This window comes from Anser anser, assembly GCF_964211835.1.
Source record: "Anser anser genome assembly, chromosome: 2".
In the NCBI taxonomy this organism is placed as follows: Eukaryota; Metazoa; Chordata; class Aves; order Anseriformes; family Anatidae; genus Anser; species Anser anser.
Window position 1 is genome coordinate 86,699,727 of NC_139721.1, and position 23,411 is coordinate 86,723,137.

Here is a 23,411-nt window from a genome sequence, read left to right on the forward strand (position 1 = left end):
CACAACCTACTTCTTTTGAAATCAGATCCTAAACATCATTTACCTCCAATATTATCATTTTACTCTGGTAAGAACCAGGATCATTTCCTCTGAGCCAGAAAAACTGTTCTGGCATAAAGCAGCATATAAATTTTAAGAGAAATTTGTCCACTTGGACCAAAAAAGAAAAGAAAAAAAAAAGTGAGGATTCAGAGATTTCTTGAATGTAGTCCAGAGTGAGATCAATATGCAAGTATTAGTATGCCTTCTAGTCACTGACACAGGGGGAGATGCAAATTCTCTGTAAACAAACAGTATCCAGCTAGACAGTTTAAGCATTTCCACATTGCCTCCAAATGTGTGTTTATAAGTGTCCTGATATTTCTCATGGGCTAGTACAGATTTAAATGGTTCTTTTCCATTTTCCTTCATTCTATTTCTGTTTCTTTTTTTTTTTTTTTTTTCCCCCCACCATTTTCCATAGTAATAGAGCACCCTGGATGAGCAAAGTAATACAGTAACTCGAGTACACAGTAGGAGGTCCAGACATAAGTATTTTATCTCAAAGCATTTAAAATTGCTGGGTTTCCCATACACAAAAAAATGTCCTAACCACCGCTTTCCTGCCTAATTTAGGCAGGTTACTGCTTTTCTTCTGTGTAAAAAAATAAGTACCCTTGCTTACTTCAATTTTTATCCAAGTTAATATGAAAAATAAACATTAATAGATTTTTCTGTAAAGGGCAAAGCATTTATTCTTTTTCCTGGCAACTTGAGTATTGTGGCTGTACATGCAAAGCAACACGAAATAAGATCCATATATTAGTACCGTGAACTCCAAATAGGCAAAAGGCTGAGAAGAACCTCAAAAGCACATGTTTCCTTAGAAAAGAGCATTTATTAAATTAATGTGTCAGGACCCTGAAGGCACTAAATAGCCCTGGATGGCCTTGATCAGCTCACCTTGGACCTTCTCTCTTACCCTTTACCCATATATTCAGGAGCTGTGTTTCAGGTCAGTCCTGAGCCTTGAGTCCCTGGCCTGAGCTGTCAAAGGAGTGCTTGTCACCAGTTAACATGCAGCCATGCCTTTGCCTGCTCAAAGACCCTGCTGACCTAGTCTGAGACCTGCAAGCTGACTTCTTAGCTTGACCTTGCACCTGCCTTGTCACTGTGGGCTTGCCCAGCAATTATAGGACCTGATCTCGATCTGTGGATTGACTTTGAACCTGCCTCATCTTCTCAAGCTTAGCTATGATATGGGCTCTTGGCTGAACCTGGCCACAGACTCGAGGTCCATCTAGCTTCGTATGTCTAGGCCCTTGCTGACGGCTCCAGCCCTGCCTGAAAACGTCACCATGCTCAGCTCCTCGTCCTTCAGGGAACAGGCAGCCCGTACTGTTCCCTGTCATGAGGAATCTTGCCTAGACTCTCATAAAGTTTTTAAGAGTACATTTGAATTATGGCTCCAAGCTATTTTATTGAGAGTGGTGCAGGCTGTCTTCCATGTAATGACTTTTTATAAGAAACTGCAGAATTAAGTAAAATATCAAGTATTTGAGAGATTTATGGCAATACTGCAAGAACTGACAATCATCACCATGCAAAAATTGCAATACGAAAGAGAAAGCTCTAAAATCCAGACATGCCTGATGATAGCTTCATGATTAAATGCAATTTTAGAGGCATTGATCTAATTAAAACAAAGAAACAAAAATATGAGTTTTAAAAATGCTATATGCCTTATTTGCTTGTTATTTACATCACATGTTGATCTGAGTATATTTCTGTCCAAATTGAAAATAGTTTTAGCCTTTAATATACAAAATCATTATTATTTTTTTTTTCTCCACAGGAAAGCTAAACTGCTAGCACAATCCGATTCATTATTTCTTCAACAGGAGTAAATACATCAAGATTTCCAAAAGGAGGTTACAGATTTCTAGTGTGTAACTTCAAACTACCATACCTATCTCCTCTTTCTCTCCTTCTGTTCTTACAAAGAGGATGGTTCTAGGGGCATTATGCTTCTGGAGAATGACTGTAAACATCTTGCTTGTTGATATAATTCATAAAACTCAGAAAGTCGAGGATCACAGTTCAGAACATTCTTTACAGTAGCTTAAGATTTTCATGATGTGAAACACCTTTTAATGTACATATGTCATCCAGGATGCTGGATTTACTTCATACAAGTTCAGATTAAAGCAACCTTCTAATATTGCCCACAATATATCCAAATCTAAACCTGATCCACTGGAATCATGTGGAGATGGATATACTCCTCTTCCACCATACAATACTTAATTCTTAATTTAGTGACTGAAATTAAAAATTACTGTCAATGAAACCAAAAGATTCCTCTCCTTACTTGGAATTTCATTTGAATATTGGTGATTTTGGTAAATATAGAATGAATGATTCAAGGATATTACTAGAGTTATCTAAGAGTATCCTCCTTCAAGTGCCGTGACAAAAAATACTTAACAGAATCAAACTAATTTGTTGTGTGCCTTCTTGAATTTAAACTCTACACTGAAAACATCAATCCGAAGCAAAAACTAATCTATTTCTGCTCTTTAGAAGTTGCAAAGATGACACAAATATATTTAAGGCGACTTTTGCCTCTGCATTTGTAGTGCTAGAGCACAAAGTTGTTCTCATAGTTTCTTTTTTTGTTTTTCTTTTTGTTTTTAAATTAAAGTGGAAGTGGGCTCAGTGACCCATAATAAATTATACTGCATGATTTATATCCAGTCATGAGCAGGGGAGCAACGTATTTCCCTATGCATTACCCAGACTGAAAATCACATTTGACATAGCAGAATATAACTTCCATGGAAATTAAAGCTACAATTCGGTTATGTGTACATACATACAAATAAATGTATCTAGATACCTATGACTATACAACCAGTGTCCATATAAACACAATTGAGAAGCTTCTGTTTAAAAACTGCAAAGTCCCTTTGGTCAAGGACTTTCAAAAATAAAATTTATCCACCAAAGAAATCGAAATGGAAACAAACTGTGCACAGTGAAGAAACAGCATGCTTGTTCAGCAGTAATATTTTGCTGTGAATGTCCCCCTTACCTGCATTTATCATGTGTTGATTGCTCAGCTCACTGAAGCGCAGGATGCTGAGCAGAGCCATGGGTCAATAAAGTAATTTATAATGATCAACCTTCTGGGCAGACCGTGTCATGAACCAGTCTTTACTGTTTTCTTCTAGCAGAGAAAATCTGTTCTCCTCTTGATTAATATTTGCTAAAAAAAAAAAAAAAAAAAAAAAAAAAAAAGGCACAGAAAATTTACTAGCCTTTATAACAAACTTTTATACTTAACAGAGAAATTGGATGATGTGTCCAAAACTTGTATGTTGCTCTTGAATCCAGTATAACATCAATGAGTATTTATTTTTAATCTATGTGTATCTGATAGGTATATTCATCAATATGTGACACATTTAATGACAACAGAAGTTGATTTTAGGGTGACTTCAAGTCAGGGAAAATGACTTCTCTTAGATGTGGCAAAACCTGACGTGCAAACTGGTTATTATGATTACACAAGCAGTAAAATCATCTGCGATGCAACACATGGCCTGGTGCCATGTCACACCTGCAGCAGGCCCACAGGGACAAAGAAGCACACTGCTGCAGAGCAGCCCCGCTGGTTGTGGCTGCCCTTTATCTTTGCCTTCCAGGCACCTGCTTGGGAAAGGTGGTGAGGCCTCCTGCCCTCCTGGAACCTCCTGGAACCTTCAGGAGTGGGAGCAGGGGCTTGTACCTGTGCCCTGCTGGGGGGCTGCAACATAATGGCAGGTGTTACAGCCCTGGAGGGCCGGACCTGCCATGTCTGCAGGCTGCAGGGCTCGGCGGGGACACGGGAGAAGCACTGGGGACCTGCACTGCAAGGAGCTGGGGTAAGTCCTGTGGTGTTTAGAGCTGTAATCGACCGTACAACTTGTAAAATAGGGGAATGCTACTGAACCCCGGCTCTAGGGCTGCATTATATTGTGGATGTTTCTGAGTGAAGATAAGGAAGTAAAAGATGTATTCGTCTCTGACTGGGATTGCATTTAGTTTTATTTTCCTCCTCTTACCTTCATCTTAAGTATTACTTGTGGGAGGATCGCAATGGGGGTCAACAAGCCCCGTGGTTGGTTGGTGATAACATCGGACTGGTGACAATGAAGCCATGAGGAATGTAAACAAGTTAGCAGGAACAAAGAACGGTGATTCTTGCTGTCTCAAACTGCTTGTTCTCCAGCTTTAAAACATGGAAGTTGCTGGGTGTTTGCTGTTGCTGGGCAAAGTTGTTAACCAATTAATAGCTAGTGGGAAAGTACCGCTTGGTATAAGATGGTATAAGAAGGGAGCCTGTCCTCAATAAAGGGAGTAGTTAAAGTTATTAATCCTAAAAGAAACCCTGGCATCCGTGTGGTCATGTCACAACAATTACTGAATGACTATTTCTGACATGGCTGTTGAACTGGTCTAATCAGAGCCTGGTGATTCAAACTTTGGGTGCTTTATCTCTGTTCAGTGTACAAATCCAAGTGAAGCAACATCAAGAGAGACATGAAAGTGATGGACAATGCAGGGATTTGTATGAGGGAATTAATTCTGTAAGACTGCAAAGAGCTATGGTGAGGGACTGTGCTGCCAGCTTTTAGGAAGAGCTTTCCATACAGGCATAGAGGCATTTTCTGAAGTGGTATCTCAGGGGCATGGTGATGCTCGAGGTATGGCATATGTAATCCTCCTTGAGGTTTGTAAACTGCTCTAAATGGTGAGGTCCATAGGGGAAAGATGTAGATTGCAATATACAGAAGAAATAGCAAATCCATATACTTTGTTGTTAGAGCTGCAGGCAAATGACTGAACAGGTGAGTACCCCTTGGCCCGAGGTTAAAATGAACAGAGCATGAGAAACTACTGGACAGGGCATAGGAAAAGTCTCAATGAGACAAAAAAAAGTAGGACCATACTACAGGCATAAAACCTGGATTTTTGGTATAAAATTGAATATGGGTATGGTGTTGTGTGCATTTTGTTTGCCTAGCAGGGGCATGTGTGAGACTGACAGATTAAGCGCCCTAGTGACATCATATTGGTACCTGTTCCAGACCCTATAGCATTAGCATCCTCCTAATCACTTTCCAGGAGTGGCAGTTTGTGTAAAACGTGTGCTTTTCTTTTTGTGCTTATTCGGGCACTAGGGTTTAAGATTTACATAACACTTGGGCTGTTTCACCTTGATATGTGGCTCATTTTCTTGCCATTGCATTCAGTTAACATGCATCTGTGGTTTAGGAATCAAACTGGCAGATGGAGGGAGTCTCTGGCCGTTTGCCTTAATCTTGCCATCCCAATGACAGTAGCCAGAGTAGCCCTTGAACAAGCTGTTGTTACTCATTGCTGCCAGACCTGTTACAAGTCCCATGGCACTCCGTTAGCTGTCTGTGACGTCCTTGTTGCAAAAATCTTTGTTTTCTTCAAAATAGTTTTTTTATTCAAGCTGTCAATCTGTTGCAAAAAAAGTAGAAAAATGATAGGCAGGTGATAACAGTAATCTCTCAACGGTGTAGGTTCCGTTTCAGAGGTTAATTTTGCCCCTCTCGCAAATGCAATATATACATCATGCTGATCTCAAAATAAGTGTTTTCTGCAAGTCACAAGTTCACCAACAAAGATACTTCTGAAATAATGGACTCATAACTGATTCCATTTGGACTGCTGTTGTGAAAATATTGTTTGCAAAAATGTATCGTGGGAGTGAAAACAACCATCTTTCTATCCTCCCTCCCTAGGTGTAGTGCCCAAAACTCAAACTTAGTTCAGGAGTTAACTTCAAGGGTTTGTTGAAATATGTTTGCTTAATTTTACTGAGGGAAATCAGCTTAGTTCTAGTGCTTTTTTATGTGTGTGGTAAGTGGAAAAAACAAAACCTATATGAGACATAAAGAATAGCACAGAATTTGGTGCTATGAGTGAAAGCTTATCAAATGTTAAACTGGAAAAAAAGATTAGCTGGGGGTGGTTCTCAGTGGAATCTGGGATTATGATGAATATTTTGGCAGGAAAAATAAAGTCCTGATGTTCTGTAAAAAAGCAGTTTACCTCTTCTTGAAGGCTTTTTTGATAGTCACTTTAAACATTAAAATGCACTATTGTTCTCCTCACTCCTCTTTACTGAGTCACCCACAAAAGCATATAAGACTTAACCACTGTTAGCCTCCAAACTATTTCTTCTGTATCACTGGCGCTCTCTATGATTTTCATAAAGTCTGTAGAAGATCTGTGAAAAATTGTATCTTGATTTTTTTGATGGGACTGTAAGAGAGGAGACAGGTGATCTCTGGAGGTCTTTTGGTGGATATTGAAATGGCTCTGCAGTTTAGAAAATGAAAAAGAAACTGTATTTCTTGGGCCATTTGTGAAAATAAAAAGCTCAATCTGTTCACACAGGCTGCTGTTGACAAATACAGTTTGTGAGTGTTTCTCTCAAGTACACTTCAAGATGTATAACTTTTTGGGATTGTTCCTGCAGACAGAATTAGTGGAAAGAAGCATCATTTAGATGAAAACAAAGAAGATAAACTACTTATTTTGTTCTGAGGTCAAAATAATTATTGAATTTTCAGAGCTTTTTTCATCTCTTACCCTGGGTCAAATGAAAAGTCTGCAATCTGAAGATTCTTCTTCAGTTCAACTCCTATAAAGGGTCCATAACATTAAAAAAACATTGTGATTGTTACGTAGTTATTTGACAAGGGAGAGTTGGGATTCTACTGCATTGTGATGTTCTTTGCAGGTTTTTGAAATACCCAAATGGGTCAGGTATTTTTCCACTAACAGATGCTATTATATATATCCATTCACTGAATCCAAATTGTACGTAGCCTAGGAGGTTTCTGGAAGGCAACTGATAAAGGACCTTATTCTTAAGATCATTTCCATTCCCTGTTGAATTTTAATATAATAGCCAGGCACTCAAATTATAATTTTCATAATCACCTTGCAAATTATTACCAAAGTCTGATGAAATACCCAGAGCTCTGTGCCATCTGTTCTTTTAAAATTACCAGTGGAACATGGTCAGTATGGGACCATATTACTTATTTTATAAGGCTACCTGGTGTTTTAATGTTCTTCTGCCCATAATAAATAACATCTTGGCCATATTTTTGACTTCTGATAAAATGCTTTGTTTTCTGTTCTGGCTGTGGTATATTTTGGTGACATTGCATACCAGTTGTTGCTCTCCTGTCAGGAATACATCTGCAACTGACAAGAGAGAATCATGCATTGTATTCATAGAAAAATCTGTGGGGAAGATGAGCAAAGGCTTTCTTTGCAAATCAGTAGGAAAGATGAACGGGTATAAAAAAGAGCAGTGCATTTACTGTTATTTATAAGTAGTTTTCTCAACATTTCTAGTTCTCTGGCTTTTACATGCTCTCAAAATAAAGTGTTTTGGCTCTATGTGTGTAGAATATTCTTTTCTATTACACATCCACTAGATAACAGCCTACAATTTCCTATAGCTAATAGAGTTACTCTGATATAGTAAACTTAAACTTGGTGCAGACTATGTATTTAAATTCTAATCTAATCTGTATGAAAGTATGTTATAATCCATGAAGTGTGCTGTTTGGATTAGGTAAACTTGAATATCCACTCAATTTTAATTAAAATTGCTACTGTGAACTTTTATCATTTGCCACTTTACATATCAGAGAGGGTTGTAAATTTTTCAAATTAACATTGATTCTTAGGGATGAAAGAGGAATCACAAACTGTTGGGGCAGTAGTATCAGTGTTAGTGACGTAGCTACATTATTCCTTGGGTAGAAATTTTGTTTGAGTTATGTATGGTATACAAAGACGGAAACATGGATTGATACTGAAACTATAACATTAATTACTATTAATTATAATTAAGCTACTTCCTAAGGGAAGTGATGGATTATTCATCACTTTACAATTTTAAAGACTGACTATCTTTCAAGGGTTATATTACAGTTTAAGTTAATATTGGGATTTTTCATGTGGAACAGCATAAAGTCCTCTGACTTGCTATGGAAGAGCATCAGTCCATATAATCATTATCTCCTCTGTCTTCCTCTCACCTAACATTTTTCAAGAAAAGGTTAATTTCTTTGTAGATCTGATTTTTTTATATTTGGGTGGGAATTCCAGATTGATAAGTAGCTCTGGCTATTTGTTAAGCATTGATTTTTTTAATTTTTTTTTCTTTTATCATGTCTGTTTTCCTAGTGAGGAGAACGTAAGTGTCTACACTGTATATTGAACAATTCAAAATTTTGGGGGAAAAGGAGGCAAAGATCAGTGCCCTAGCTAACACGTTCAGTAGAACCCTAAAACACTTTTCTAGAATGTACAAGGTCATGCGCATCTTTGTAAGGCAGGAGGAGCACAAATGTTACTCTGCAGGTGCCTGAGAGTTATATTTTCTTAGAAGGTAGGCAGTGCAATTTACTTACAGTATCTCGTACCATGATCTTTCAGGAAGGTAGACTACAATTAAAGACCTATACAAAGCTAACATATACCTCCCCAAAAATACTCTTTTACTTGTCTCTGTCTTACAATAATTATTTAGTGTGGTCTGCAATATTGTCTTTTGGCTGTTGAGGGACTTATTGTAGAAAATATAATTTTTATAGTTATTTCTGTACAGTTTAGCATTAGCAGACATCATGTGTTTGCCAGGAAAAAAATATATTTTGACCTGATTTCTTTCAGATCTGAAGTTCTTAAAATCTAAAGAACTTCTAAGAATTCATGGTAAAATTATTTTTGTGTTCATAACACATGGATCATTGTGCTAGCTGTTTATATGAGATTTCAGTAAGAGAAATGTTTTTTCTATTGCTAGGCTGGATGTGAATGCTAGCTGGAATTCGTGATAGGTTTAAAGGTGGTCATCGGGAGGTAGGCAGGAAAATGTCTTTATAGTTACGTGAAAGGAACAGAGTGTGATGCCTTTTATTAAGGCATTTATTATTATGAAGGGAGATAAACACCGGTGTGCCAGGTGTGTTCTGGGGATGGCTGGGCTCAGTGAGTTTGCAGTATAGTCCTGAAGCACTTGGCCCTTCCAGGTGCAGAGGTATTACCGTACAAGACAACGTGTGGGAAGAGCACTTTGGAGGTGCATTCAGAAACATCAGCTTGTTCATGTTAGTTTGACTTTTGGTGTTTCATGCTTAGCTTTTGCTGTGGACACTTGCACAATCAGGAGTAATAAAGAACAAGCTGAAGAGCCATACAGTGAAACACAAGCTTAAAAGTAAGTTGTGACTGTCCAGCTGGGCATCTGCATATTTTAGGAATATAACAAGTATGCTACAGCAACTGTTACAAGGAGCAAGGTTTCTTTTTTGATTATGTTGCCAGCACTCATGAAAGTGACTCAGCAAGGGTGGATAAGTAGAACGGTCTCTGCTTTTAGGATCCTTTGACTCATTCCACAAGTTTTGTTTGTTTTCTTACATTTCAAACATGTTTTACTTCTTTTGTACAGCAAATAGTATCTGCAATGTCAAGAGCAATTCCAGGATTTACAAATCTGGGGTTAGATATTCCCACGTCAGCTTGCTTTTTGTAGGGACATGTCTTGACGTACTGAAATTTTGGAAACACAGAAAGTTATTAGAAGGGAGGTAGCCCCAGGTTCCAAAGGGAAATTGGAAAATGTGAGAAGAAAAAGTAGATTGCTATTCCTGCAGAGGAGTAGCAGAGAGTTGTCTCCTCCATCTTTTCTTCCCCCATAGTTTTTTTTTTTTTTTTTTAATCTCGGGCTTTCTTGTTTAAGATAGATTTTTTATTTTTATTTTATTTTTGTCTAGGAAGAGCTTGATAAGTGCTTCTTGTGCATGTAGAAAAGATGTCTCTTGTGATGTCGGAGGGTTAGTGTGGTCAGGAGATGAGAATGAAAGGGAGGAGGTGTGGAGAGTGCTTAGACCTGTGTCTTGCAACCTACTTTTTCTGCTTTCACTTTTAGACCTTGTGTAGTCAGTTCCTCTTACTTTGCATCTTAAGGGAAGCAGAAGGTAAATCAGAAATGTGTCTCCCTGCTACTGAGTAAAATTACCTGCTTGTGTTTTATTAGTGATTTTGCTGACACTAATTCTTCTGCTGCAAAATCCATATTGACATGGTGGGGTGCTGTTTCTCAGAGTAAGCAAGGTGAACCTTCTTGGTAGTGACTGAAGGATAAAAAGTGGCTGTTGTGAATCAAGTGCAGTATTACTAGAGTCTAAATTTAGTAGTACTCTAGATTGACAAGTTCTGTGGAAATTTCTTGCCTGATCACACTTCTGACTTAACTATGGTAGAAACGTGATTAATTACAAGATGCTATTTTAGTATCTCTCACTCACTATATCATTTAGAGCTAGTCATACTGAACAGAAAGAGGGTGCAGAGAACAAAGCATGGGAGACCCTCAGATAGGGTATTTCAGCTGACATCAAGTAGCCCTCTTGAGTTTGTGATCACATCGTCTTTGCAGTCATGTGGGCCTGGCCATCTTACTCTGTCCTCTGATACCACAAGAAGTAATGCAGTAGGTGCTCAGCCTAGCAGGGTTAAGAAAAGACCAGTGAATGGACCATGCTTCTGAACACCGTGTAGCAAAGTAATAATAAAGAGACTGTGGAGGACAGCTCTAGTACTCTAACAAAGATCAAACATAATTTGTCCCTATCTTAGATAAAATTACTGGTAATCACAGGAATCTTACAGTACACACAAAAAGTAAAAATGCTTAAAAAAACGGTGTTGAGTAAAATACTCTCCCTAACTCCTACCAAGTATCAAAGCAGAGCAGTAAATGTTGATGGTAACAAAGAGATGTTAAATCTTCTTTTTTTTTAATGATGAAAAAAAAAGATGAATAAATTGTAGGAATTAAAGGAATAATGGATGAATTTGAGGAAACTGTTACAAGTCATCTGACTTATAAATAGTTAAGGAGAAATTAGATGTAGATATAGCAGGTTTATAAGATTGTCATTTCTTTTTAGACCTGATCTAAATACTGCAAAAAAATGAATATATTTAACATGTCATAACTAAGGCATGCCTTTGGATACTCAGTGGGGTAAAACTTTGTTGATATATAATGGCTTAAATTCCATAACAAGTGTAATTCCAAGAAGTGTCTTGTATTTTTCTTCTTCTGTTTTAATTTTTCCCCTTGAAAGGTCAACCAAAGAGAAGAGAACTGCAATCTTCTTTGTCTTGCAGCATCTTTAGCCAGTTCATGAATAACACCTGTTTCCCAGAAGTGTTGTGTTAAATGGCTGCTAAACCTTTTTTTTTTTTTTTTAATTTAAATTTTTGTCGGAAGTAGTGATGGGTCTCTGAAGCCAGAAGTCAGAAAAACTCTCTTTTAGTGAAAGTAAAAAAAAAAACAAACACCTTTAGGACATCCTTTGCACATCTAAATGCTGGAGTTTTTCTTTGTAGCTGGTGGTAAGAAGTAGTAATGCTTAACTTTGTCCCTGAAGATTATTTTGAATCAGTCTTTGGCTGCTATCTTAAGGGCTCTGCTTATTAAGAAAATAGTCCTACCAACGTGATCCATTAAAAACTGCTGTAACTGTGGGAACATTACTGTGGAAGTTCCTGTTAAGGCAAGTGAAATTTTGGAGAATGAAACGCTTGTGATGTTCTGAGAGGAAAAAAATGTATTAATGGGGATTTGAACAGCTTGTTTTTCACTTAAACAAGAGCGTTACTGATTCCTAGGCCTGAACTGAAGTTCATCAGTTTGCCTGGAATGTGGGCACACCTGTGAAGACATGCTTCTAGACAAATATAGTATTCAAAATTCTTTTTCTGTCATATGAAATGTTTGACTAGATGTTTTGCAGTATGCATTGGTTTTAAAAAAAAAAAAAAAAGAAAAAGAAAACACCCTTCCAAATCTTTTCTAAAACTATACACAGCTGCAAGTTACATCTGAAGCTTGTGATTGTCATATTTGTGGGTGCAATGTGTTTAATTGTCATCTTCAATCATTCAAACAAAAACATTTTTTTTCCTCCCCCTTATCCTCTTTTCCATGCCACAATGCATAAAATAAAACCTTTAGGGGTTCAAAAGAAAATGCCTTCTTAAAACTGGCAGTACTGGTATATTATCCAAATCTGTTTTCATTAATGCAAAGTTAAATTTTCCTAAACTTTAGAATGATTTTTTTAATTTAAATTTTGTGTTCTTGGCTTTGCATAAGTTGCAGAAAGGAGGGTGATTGGCAGGTTTGATAAATTTCATTTTTGTTTGTTTGCTTTGTATTAGAAGATAACATAGCTTGTTTCTTTTGTTTTTCACAAAAAGGGATAGCAAGAGCAATGACAGTTTAGACTTCTCTGTACATAAAGTTCATCCCTGCCAATGAGAATGTGGTGTACTCCATCTTTCTTCTTCCTTGTCTTCTGCTTCTTGTTGTCAAAATATCTAGGAAGGTAGAGTAAAGTCTGTATTTGTTGAGCAGGACATCCCTGTTATGACCTGGACATTCATCACCAGTCTTACTTTAGAAGTACCATATTTGGTTTTTGGCTGGTCTAATCTGGTTGTGAAAAGTAACCTTGAGATGAGATCTTCTGTCTTACGAATTGTCCAGGTTCTTGAGCCAATCAGTCTCTAGACCAAGCCATCTCCTGAACTTTTCTTTCCAGCTCACCAGCAAGGTGTGATGCTGTTTTGAACTTAACTTGTACAGTAAATAAAAATGAAGTCTATTTTTGTCAGCACTCCAACCCTCGAAAGAACAACATCAATAAAAAGAATGTGATGCAGTGATTAATGATTGTGATAACTCCCTGTAGATTGTGGCTTCATTCCCCAGTGATTCTTCTGCCCTTATTCTGGATAAGATGCTACATTAAGCACATATGCCTTCATCCATATAGCTTGATAAAAACCTGAAGGTTAAGCTTAGGTTTTTATTTTTCATTAGTGTATTTGTAATGCTGAACCCGTAACTTGTGGCTTATTCTTCTGAATTACCCAAGATGGTAATGTATAAGAGCTGAATTAGCTTTATTTAAAAATACTAATTCAATATGAAAGGGGGGAATTAGGTGATAGTAAAAAAGAAATAACCATGCAATTAAATGCCCCAGACTACATTCGCGGGTGCTGTCTTGTTGTTTCAGAGTAATTTTAATGCAATGTTTGTTTAGCATCAGTAGCACAAAGAAATTCTGTAATTGAATGATTTAATACCAGTTGAAACCTGTGAGATGTTTGCCTTACTTTAGTACCAAAAATACAGAACTTTTAATTTCACGCCCTTTATAAATTACACATTTACTACATGATCCATCAGATGCATAGGATATCTTTGGTCCTGTGTCACTGACTGTGGATGTTGCTGAGGTGATTCAGGCTTCTTCCTATTACTTCATGAGGAAGCAGCTGATACAGAAATACCTCACCTGCTGTAACCAAAATAATTAAGGTTGGGCAACTCCATGGAAAGCTGATTTGTATCTTACCATCTAATAGTAACAGGATTGTATCGCTGTACAAGTTCTATTTTGAGAACTTAGGTGATATGTAAATTGCCATTAATTATGTGTGGGAAAGACCCACAGTGGAGCAGCGGAAAGTGTGAGGAGGCAGGCACGGCACACTGACTGCAATTCTCCTTCCCCATAATGCTCAGCTGAAAAGGAGGTTACAGAAAAGGACCTGGAGGTTCTGGTGGACACCAAGTTGAACATGAGGTAGAGATGTGTCCTTGCAGCGAAGCAGGCTAATAGTGTCTTGGGATGCACCAGGAGTAGTGTTGCCAGCAGGTAAAGGGAGGTGATCTTTCCCCTCAGCACTGGTGAGGACACGCTTGGAGTGCTGGGTCCAGTTCTGGGCTCCCCAGTACAAGAGAGAGATGGGCATACTGGGGGGAGTCCAGCTGAAGACCACGAAGTTGATGGAGGAACTGAGGCATCTCTTCTATGAGGAGATGCTGAGGGAGCTGGAGCTCTTCATCTGAGAAAAGGGAAGGTTCAGGGGGAATCTAATCAATGTGTATAAATACCTGAAGAGAGGCTGTAGAGAGGATGGAGCCAGGCTTTTTAAAAGTGGTACCCAATAAAAGGAGAAGAGATGATGGGCACAAACTGGAACAGAGGAGGTTTCTTCTGAAAATCAAGAAGCACTTCTTTACTGTATGAGTGAATGAACACTGGCACTGGTTGCCCAGAGAGGTGGTGGAGTCTTCTTCCTTGGAAATATTCAGAAGCCATCTGGGCATGGCCCTGTGCAACTGGCTCTAGGTGTCCCTGCCCAAGCAGGAGGGTTGGACAGGATGAACAAACAATTTACAGTTCCATAGCAAAGAAATTCTCTATTTCATCTGGTTCTCCACAAAAATTTTGGTTTACAATGAAGCAGATTTTTCCTGGAAAAGTATATTGTTCTCTGAATGCTCTCTAAATGCACAGCAGAAAGATGGTTTCATATGCCATTAATCGGGTTATCAAACTCTGCCAGGATATGGTACGTTCGCTTTATTTCTAACATACTCTAACCGGCATTTGTCAGAAGATAATGGTGTTTGTTTGGTTTTCGGTTATAGCCATCTCTCTGAAACTGAAGGTGGCAACCCATTGGAAATGATACTGCTCTTCATATAGTATTGATTTTTTTTTCAGTTTTAACAATTGTATTTCCCAGCTGTAGAGTTACTATGATAATCCTGACTTTTATTTTGTTTAATATGCTCACAGAATTTTATAAGGCATTTTATAATGTATATTGTAACAGTGAATCCAGTTTTAATTCTCTAGTGGAAACATGTTATTGAAAAATGTCCTGTCATTAGAGCTTCAAAGCTTTAGTTAATCAGCATTATTGTATGTAAGATGCTCCAGAGGAACATAAATGAATTTTTGTAAGAAAGTGAAAACTTATTTTTTTTAATTGTATTGACCTATATTATTGATTTGTCTTTCTGTGTAGTATAATACAAACCCTTTTTTCCTTTTCTTTCTCTCCCTTCCCTCTCCCTAGAATGGTCTGCCATTTGGTTGGTAAGTTCTACCATGTTGTGCTAAGATATCAGGAAAATAAAAGTACTGTGTAAACAAATGTTCTGTATAAGAATAAATGTGGAACAGATGAATTTAGCAGTCCAGAAGCCCAGGAGAGTGCAGAATATCTCCTGCAAGATCTTGCAGATACATTTTAAGCACTTTTGGCTCCCCTTTTACCTGCTTGGCAGCTAGGAAGACCATTCATTCTTACATGGTATATACCTATTTCTCTTTTGTTATACATCTGTTAGATTTTAAGAAAAAGAACTCATTTCTAATACTGGTGTTGTCAAAAACAGATCCATGAGTATTGTTAAACTTTGAAATGTATGATGGCAGTAGTCTGTTTCTAAATTCTCTTTCTTCTCACCGTAGCCAATGAGCTGTGGATTTGAGGGAGCCCACCAAACTGCTGCAGATATACCAAGATGTTCCAAAGGGACACTCCAAAAGTCAGTATTCAGGCCCAAGTTTAACTGCATGAAGAAGCAGTCTGATTGCAGAACTTGTCCTCTTGCAGGCACTCTCAGTAAAAATTAAATCACTGAGTTGCCTAATACAGGAGCCTGTAAATATATATCTGTCCAAGTGAATTTGGTTAAGTAGTGCCACTTATGGGGAAAATCACCTGATCACCTAATTTGCTGTATGAGATTGACCTTTTTAAAGATAATTTGTTAACATAAATTTGACAGAGTTTTACTGTGCAAAGTGATTAGATAATCAATAGAACTTGTGCCACGTGCCATAATTAATGTGTGTTTCACGTTACTGTGAGGATGAGAATATAGTACAAGCTGTGCTGAACTCGTCTTTGTTCAGCTTAATACACTGGTAGGTCATAGTGTTGTATGCAGTGCCCCTGGATTTCATCTGTACTATTTGAGTTAAAGAATTATGGAGCAACTTACAGTAAATGGTCTGCCCTGGAAATAGTAAAATTGAGTTGAATGATTTTCTAACAGAATTCCTCAGATAAGCTACAGCTCGCAAACTTGGTCAGTAGTTCAGAGTAGTCTTACCGTCTGTAGTACATGAAGAGGTTGATCAGATAATAGACACTAGGCTATTGAAATGTTGGCAGGTTCTTTGTGATCGATGCTGATGAAGGATGAAATGTGAGTGAGAATAAACAGTCTATAGTCTTTCTATTAGTGCAGCTGTCCACTCTTAAAATATTCCTTTACATCTTTCATACTGTAAAAAAACTAAAACCTTGGAAAGTGAATTTTAGGCAATATGGTGTTCTTGATATCTGCAGGATGTGACATTAACAGAATAATTTTAGTTCTACCCAATGGTTGAGTGACCAGTTAATAGATGTTTTTGACCTGTAGGTAGGGTGCTATTTGCTCAGTGTTTGATTCTTATTTCATTTTAGCAGTTTCATGTGACTGTTGTTGTACCTAAGTAAAAAAAAAAAAAAAAAAAAAAAAAAGTTGCAGTGGAATGCATTCCTTACAATTCACCTGAAGATGCTTTGTGAAAGGTACTTTAGACATAGGAGTGTCTGGAAAAACAAGTTGTTGTTGTTTTAAAGTAGGTCTGAACCAGTAAACTCAAATTAGGTTGTTCTTTTACTCGATAGCACTTTTGTATAAGGAAAATATACATATATGAACATTTTATTATTGGTAGATTTGTACATTTTGTCAGGTGAACACACTCAAATCAAAGAAATTTAGGAGAAACATCTGAAGTTAATCACGTAATGACAAATAAGCTGAAACACTCACAAATGTAATGGGTAGACCTTTCAGGAAGTAATAATCTTCAGAGCCTTCTTTATGGATTACAGTGCCTCTCTCTTACTATCTTTTCCTCTCAAACTCCAAATTAACATCTTGGGTGAGAGCTCAGACGCTTCTGGGCAGTTACCTGATGGATGAACCTTAGTGTTCATGTCCTGTGAAGGGGATGGTCACAGAGGATCTTACCCCTGAGACAGAAGTCTGAGATCTCAATAGGCACCTTAGATTTTATGCTAAAAATATTGGAAGGAAAGTCCTTTCTCCAGCTTAATAAGATTGGTGTGATGAAGTGGATATATTCAGGGTTTTTAATATTTCTGGAGATTTTTTTCCTTGAAAGGAGAGGCATATGCATTGCTTTGTTTGACACCTCAGTTTAGTTAAGCAGTGATATTCTTGAGCGTCATCCTGAGGTGAACTCCCAACATTTCCTCCTGCTTCTTGAAACAGATAGCTGTTCTCTCCGAAGGAGCACAAGTCTGGTCTGAAATGCCTCCATCAAAAAGCTGAGAAGTAGGAGGCGCCACCCACTCTCCATCAGTTTATTTCTCTTGGCACTGGGCAGGAAGGAACTGAATAAAAATGATACAAAGTATTGCCAAGCTGATCAAGATAGATGTCATTTGCTGTGGTCAGATGATGCAATTAATAACTCCTGATGTTTCAGCGTGGATTGATCTTACTTAACCTTTGGAGTTTAGCCTAACTTGAATCTTAACAAAGGTCACCATCGCAGCAATTCCTCAAAAATAATGCAGTGTGTGCTTCTTTGTGTTAGTAGTTGTATGATTTAGAATTGCTTCTTGTGCTGCTCTTTCAGTAGAATTTCACATCCTTCTTTAATTCCACTGAGTGTGGTGACTAGCACAGATGTGTATCGTTCTTTCGTTCTCCTCTTCCCTTGCAGGAGGAAAAACTGCAGTCAGTGCAGTTACTGGCTTTAAGGAATTCTACCAAAAGTCTTGGACATTCCCAGTCCATGATCACTGCTGTTACTTAGGAGGAGGAAAAAAAAAAAAAAAAAAAAAACCACTGCAGGAGTCTTATGTGCAGGAGTCTTATGGACAGATAAGCTTGTATTAGTCAGCACCCAGTAGTAAGTGCACATGAAAATTTGAAAGGCTTTGGAGAAAAACGTTTGTTGTGAGACATGTGAATACAGTTATTAAAATAAAGGTTCAGTGTTAAAGCTTTTGCAAGGGCAATTTTAATATAATTCTGCCACAGGCTCGTTTGCATACATAATTTGTCTGCAACCAGTTGCTTTCCTGTGGTGTTTTATGGTGCAATAATTTGTATGTTAACAGAAATCCTCTGGTATTGTCCTCTCGAATACATGTGGATTTAAAGGTTACGTGAAACAAAATAAAATCCCCCTTTATTCTTTTAATTAGCACAGGTGACAAATATGTGTTTGCTCAGTAAATTTGTACTGATCTGCTCTGAAAAACTCTGTAGTTTGGTTGAATGTAACTTTTAAAACTGAGCCAAGATACTAATGTTCACACTGGTGAAAGTTGCTGAGGTTCTTCGTGCTTGGGCAGGCTTTGCTAAGAATAATCAGGAAACAACACTTTCAGATCTGGGACTCGTTTTTATCTTGAACTGAGCCAAACATTGGGATCATATTTAGCTATTGATTTTGGTTTAACTAACTTTATCTTTGGATTTAGCTTTATGAAGATATGATGTAGTTTAAATTGAAATAGATATGGAACAACCTGGTTTACTTTCTTTGAGTTTCATCTACAGTGTAATGCTACCAGAACACTGCACAGACCAACAAAGTGTCTCACAGTATTATGTTGTGGTATTACTGTCATTATCAACTGCAGAAAAGGGTTATCAAAAAGCCTGGCTTTGTTCAAAATGGATTGGCTTTTCTGTGGCAGAAAGCAAACTGGTCCCATTCTATAAAGGTAGACATTTCTTCTCTGTACGGGATGGCTGCATTTAGAAGAGAAGTTTCAAAATAACTGGGTACTGATTTGGAGGTTCAAATTACAGGTAGACTTCAGGAACCTTCCTCCTTCAGTAGTTCCCAGAGTGTACAATGAGGTAAGATTTTTCATAATTGTAAAAAAAACATTGAACGTGTGTTGGAGAGTAGAGCCCATTTTAAAATGTACTGTCCTTGTGGTGGTTGCTGGATCAAGATGGTAAACTGAAATAGCTGATTCCAAAACTTGCTTATCAAAATCTATCCCAAGTAACTGATTTTTTGTCCTGGTAAATTGCCAAATCATTAAAATACAATTAAGTTCTAAGCATATGGAAGGAGGAATTGAATTGTGTGTCCAGATCCTTTGCTGAAATGCTCAGACTACCTTTGTGTTTAGAATTAACCACAGACTTGAAATTATTCACTGAGCAGGGGATTCTTTGTGGCTTTTCACTAATAATTATTTCTAAAAAGCATAGGTACTTCAACTTTCTAAGCCACCTGGCAGCCAGCTAGATTAATAGCTTCTTGGCAGCAGATTACAACCACTGGTATGTAGTGGCTACCAGATGAGCATTAATTTAGTTTTATATTAAGCATGCAAAGCAAGTAGAGAAAATATAATCATTTATTATTATAATAGTTCTAAGTTATAACCAGCTGCATGATTTATGCTTCAATTAAACTATGCAGCTTGTACAAAGTCATCTTCCTGTATTAATCATGCAAACTGGCTCATTATTGATGACAAAAAAAGCAGACGAGCCAGGGTTTCCAGTGATGACTGGGAAAGGTTTCATATTTGGAACACCCCACATATTAAGTATGGCAGGGAAGATGAAGTGTTCTGTATGAGGAAAAAAAAAAAAAAAAGATACTGTAGAATATTCCAGGATTGTATTAGAATGCTCTCAGTCTGCTGTTACTCTGGAAAATAAAATTAAATGCTGCTATCATTTGCACTATAAGCTCCTAGTTAGAAATCAATGGCTATCAATGAAGGTGATATTTGGTTCACAACTGCTTTTTTCTCTCCTCTCCTCTCCTCTCCTCTCCTCTCCTCTCCTCTCCTCTCCTCTCCTCTCCTCTCCTCTCCTCTCCTCTCCTCTCCTCTCCTCTCCTCTCCGCTTAGTTTTTCTTTTCTTTTCTTTGTTTTTCTTTTCCAGATTTGTTTGTGATTGGTAACTCACTAGGAAAGATGTAGTGAATATCAGTTGACATGACAGCAAAGGGAAGTGGTCATTAAGCCAGGGCTTTACTTTCCAAGTTCCATTTGCATCTCTTAGGCATGCTTCATTCTGAGGTGTTCTTGATCAACAGGAATATATCAAGATGGAAAATGTTTCTTCCATTTTAAAGATTTTGTGGATTTTGAGACATTTTGCAAATAACCAGAATGATTCAACTCGTCATGTTTCCAGGGAGGAAACATAAAAGTGTGAGATGACTGAGACTGCTGGCTTACAATTACCCATTGGGATTAGAGAGCCTTTCCTCTTCTACTTTTAACTAGAGACATAAAGCACTGCTTCTGTCAGCTGTGTGAATACTCTGGCTATGTCGTGAGTGGCTGTTTGCTGTGTTATTCCTCCTGCTTTTTTTTTTCTTCTGGAATTTCATTAGTCATAGTGACAATTTCACTCAAACCAGTATATTGTGCCAAAAAAAACCCACCACCAGCAAAATCAAACAAAATAAAATAAAGTCTCGCATCAGATTATTTTATTTACTACCATGCTGGAAGAAGCAAATCCATCCATCCTACCTACCCCTTTTTTTTAAAATATATGTCTGCAAGGTAGCATAACATTATTTCTCCTTCCTTCCCCTTGTCCTCTCCACTTCTTTTTCTAACCTCTTCACCCCCTTTCATTCCACAAATTCTTCTCTTTGTCTGGAGTGAAGTGTCTGAAACCCAGTCCTGTAATTTCTGAGATGGAGAGAATAATCCGTGCAGGTGACTAGGAAGAATGCACTTCATTCATGATTGAGGGGCAGGTATTAGTGTGGGTGAAAATTGGTTGATTTAGTCCCTGTGAATGGAAATGTAAATTCATACTAAAGTATGTTTTTCAGGTAGTTTCTCTGGTAGCTATTGTACCAAAAGATGCTCAGCCAATCCTGTAGTAAGGCAGCAGACATCCATCCTTGATTTTGACATCTGATAATTATTGCAGTAGGCTTCTATTCTTTTGGCATTCTTCTATGCCAATGTGTTTGAAGCACATTTTGCTCCATTCCAAAAATTTTCTGATAGATTTTGCAACTGTTTCTTCCATGGCTTTAGTCGAGCGGTTTGTCAAAGTAAAATGGTGTCTTGTCTGTGGTAGGCATTTGCCTGAGAATTGTGATCATTGCATACTCTGATCACATGCAGCTTAAATGCAATAAGCATTTTAGTGAGGTCAAAAGGAATATGGTATCAAAGCACATTTCTTCTGTGATGTACTATTCATTCTTATTCACATTTTTTCTGTGAAATGTTTCATGCTCATTCTATTACTTGAGCTCTCTAATGATTTCCCTTCTGACTGGTTTTCTGTTTCCTCCTTGATTACACACAGACTGTACAACTTGTTCTTCAGCTTCATGAAAATACACTCTTTGGGGCCCACTGAATTATTTCTGTTCTGAGTTAACTCATAAAATCATTGGTTTAGATTTGTTTCTGTTTTCTCATGATGGCCTCTATCATACTGTATTTCCTCCCAGACTCCCAAATGTTAGTGTTGGTTTGTTTTTGCCTCATTTTTCTAATGGATTCGCTACCACCCTGAATATAAAATTAACTTCATGTTTCTTTTGACACATTCTGCTTTGCATTTTTATCTCCAGATGATCTGCCATTTTTGAACTTACTTTTATGACCCTCCTAGAGTCTGTTAACTGCCAGAAATCAGTGAAAGTTTCTGAACTATGAGTTCACTTTGAAAGGAAGGGAAGAAAACGAAAACCACGTGTTCTAATGATGTCATCTTATTAAGTCTTTGAGCTATGTTGTGTGTATTCATGCTCCTTTGTCACTGTGAGGTTTCCCGGACAGCATGGCCATGTTCTAGTCTTGGCCTGATAGCTAAATGACTAAATTGATGGCATGCCCCATTTTTTTTGGTTAAATGACTCAGAGCAACCCATGCCCCCCATTTTCTATTTGGGCAGATTGAAAATGCATGCATTGAAAACACACTGCCTTATTTATATAAAAAGCAGGTAGATCCAAATATCGTACAGCTGTTATACACTTGCTGGTGAATGTTCAGCTTGTGTTTGCCCAAACTGCAACATCCTAGTTGGGAATAGGAATATTGTGGGTGACAGTGGTGAAACCCTTGGTAAAGTGGAGGTGAATGACATCCACTGCCCTCTTCTCATCATTTCTGTGCAGAAATATGCTTTATTCACTAATTTGTACCTGGAACGGGGAAAATGCATTGAAGTATCCTTAGAGGATAAAGCTGTTAAATCATGGTCTGAATTAACACAAAACAACAGCAACAACAATCAATCAAACAACAACAACAAAAAACACAAGCGAAGCTGACTTTGTGTTTGGTTTTCCAAGTTTTGAAAATTTTGCTTATTTTGAGTTTTTCTTTCTTGTTCGTTGTTGTTAATGTTTCTAATGTATTTCATTAAACAATCATTATTTGACTAATGAAGTTAGTTAAGTGTGTTTGGAGTTGCTAATGACTTTTTCCAGGCACTTACTTTCTGATTCTGAAGTCTATCAAAATGATCAAAGAGCTAGAGGAAATAGCACACTGGTGCTTTTTGATGCGTTTTCTTTGCAAAATATGTAGTTTCTGTTAGCCTGTGATCAAAGACTACACAGTGACTGACATAGTTATGTGGTTACTGCATGAGGGGAAAAATACAGAAAAAGTGATTATAAATATTGGTTTCCATGGCAGCTCTGGGCTACTGAGATTTGGGGTACTTGGACAGAGTGGAATTTTCCCGAGTACGTCCTGAATTGCAAAAGGGTCTGCTTGGGAGTGGAGGCCTGTATAGGAAGAGCATATGGCTTTTTTTTTTTTTTAAAGAGAACTGCAGGAACATAACAGTGTCTATTAAAAGCATGGCAAATAAGTTATATAAATTACATACTACATATGATTGTTTTTCCATTTCAAATGGTAAAGTAAAGGCATGAAACGTGAAAGTAATAAATTTAGAGAATGATTTTTGAAGCATTAGGAGAACCTTTTTTGTCCACTGCAGGGGTGGAAGCTTTTGGTTTAACATTAGTTACAAAATGACATCATCTTTTCTCAAGGTTAATAGGTACAATAAGACTGTATCCACAAATACATCAACTCAACCGCACTCTGTACACCTGGAATACTGAGCTGTTGTTTTTTCTTCCCTAATCCAAAGAAAATAACCAAGGATATATAGAATAAACAAAAAACACAGGCTCCCTTGTGCCATCCCCCAATTTTCCTGTGAAAATTGTATCTTTTTAAAAATTGTATAAGCATTATACGTACATGCTGAACATTAGATAAATTGGAATTAGATCTGTAAAATAATTTTAAAGGCCAATGAAACAAATATAATCATTCTAATGCAAAATATTAAGCTAACATGAAAACATATTTTCTGCATATCAAAGCACCATTTCTCATACAGAAAATATAGATTTAATGGAATTTC

At 37.5% G+C, this 23,411-nt stretch overlaps 1 protein-coding gene across 3 annotated transcripts in view; it reads left to right on the forward strand.

Moving 5' to 3' along the window:
• The first annotated feature begins 3,287 nt into the window (after positions 1–3,287).
• The window catches only part of CDH18 (cadherin 18), a 543,479-nt gene continuing 523,355 nt past the window's right edge, over positions 3,288–23,411 (forward strand). For all 3 annotated transcript variants that reach the window (XM_083824886.1, XM_083824887.1, XM_083824897.1), the window contains exon 1: positions 3,288–3,905. The gene's annotated coding sequence lies outside the window, so the exon portion shown is untranslated. The remainder of the gene's footprint in view (positions 3,906–23,411) is intronic.